The sequence below is a fragment of the Cucurbita pepo genome, chromosome 16 (assembly GCF_057944985.1).
Source record: "Cucurbita pepo subsp. pepo isolate OVF chromosome 16, ASM5794498v1, whole genome shotgun sequence".
Lineage (NCBI taxonomy): Eukaryota > Viridiplantae > Streptophyta > Magnoliopsida > Cucurbitales > Cucurbitaceae > Cucurbita > Cucurbita pepo.
Window position 1 is genome coordinate 3,648,767 of NC_141813.1, and position 1,460 is coordinate 3,650,226.

Sequence of the window (1,460 nt, forward strand, 5' to 3'; positions counted from 1 at the left end):
GTGCTCGAAGGTGAATGGTATAAAAAATGGGTCATGCACCATAAACTCATGGGAAAATCGTTGATGGAATTGATGCAATCAACGCTCCCCTAGATGGATTGCCAATCAAAGACCTAACATTTGATATTGACTCTTTTGAAGAAAGAGCCACACAATCGAACAGCTCGAAACGTCGCGGTAGCCCTGAGAACTCTAACACACACATGGAAGGACGTGTCGAAGAGTTACTCAATAAGCAAAAGATCGTGCTAAAACTCTTCGGCGATCTGACAAAAGACTTCAGGACATCTACACCAAAAATCCATTGTCGTCTAGCGGTTAGGATATCTGGCTTTCACCCAGGAGACTCAAGTTCGATTCTGGGCAATGGAATAGAGTTATGTTATAGATATTTTGTTCAATTCAAATGGTTAATGCGATAATCCAGTCGTTTTCGAGGTCTCTCTTGTTGAACGACGTCATGGTTGAGATGAGCACTCGAGTGAGTTTGACAAGTTGGGCTGTAGATAACCACACCTAAGAGTTACGTTGGTCGCAATGCATCTCATGGACGATGCAAAACTATGGTGGCGCTCGAAGGTGAATGGTATAAAAAATGGGTCATGCACCATAAACTCATGGCGCTCGAAGGTGAATGGAATCGATGCAATCGACGCTCCTCTGGATGAGTTGCCAATCAAAGACCTGATGTTTGATGTTGACCCTTTTGAAGAAAGAGCCACACGATCGAAGTTTGATGTTGACCCTTTTGAAGAAAGAGCCACATGATCGAACAGCTCGAAACGTCGCGGTAATTCTAAGAACTCTATCACACACATGAAAGGACGTGTCGAAGAGTTAGACATTACCCAAAACATCATAGTAAAACTCTTGAGCGATTAGACAAAAGACTTCAGGACAACTACACAAAAAATTCATTGTTGTCCAACGGTTTGGATATTTTGCTTTCACCTAGGAGATTCTGGTTTGATTCTCTGAAATTGAATATTATTTTCTTATTTCTTTTTATTTTATAGTTTCATCTTTTGTCACCAATTATATTTAAACTTTACCTCATTTTGAGAGGCACTTTAATGGTCAAGTTCAATAGTATCGTAGATTAAAGACTTTTATGAACATCGTACCTATGTTAGCGTTATGTTATAGATATTTGTTTCAATTTCAACAAGTGGGGTTGAGGTGATTCAAATGGTTAATGCGATAATCCGGCTATTTTCGCGGTCTCTCTTGTTGAACGCCATCGTGGTTGAGATGAGCACCCGAGTGAGTTTGACAAGGAGACTCGAATTTAAACTTTACCTACGTTTGAGAGGCACTATAATGGTCAAGTTCAATGGTATTTTAGATTAAAAAGACTTTTATGAACTTTGTACCTTTGTTAGTGTTACTTTGTACCTTTGTTAGTGTTATGTTATAGACATTTGGTCAAGTTCATGAAGTGGGGTTGAAGTGATTCAAAT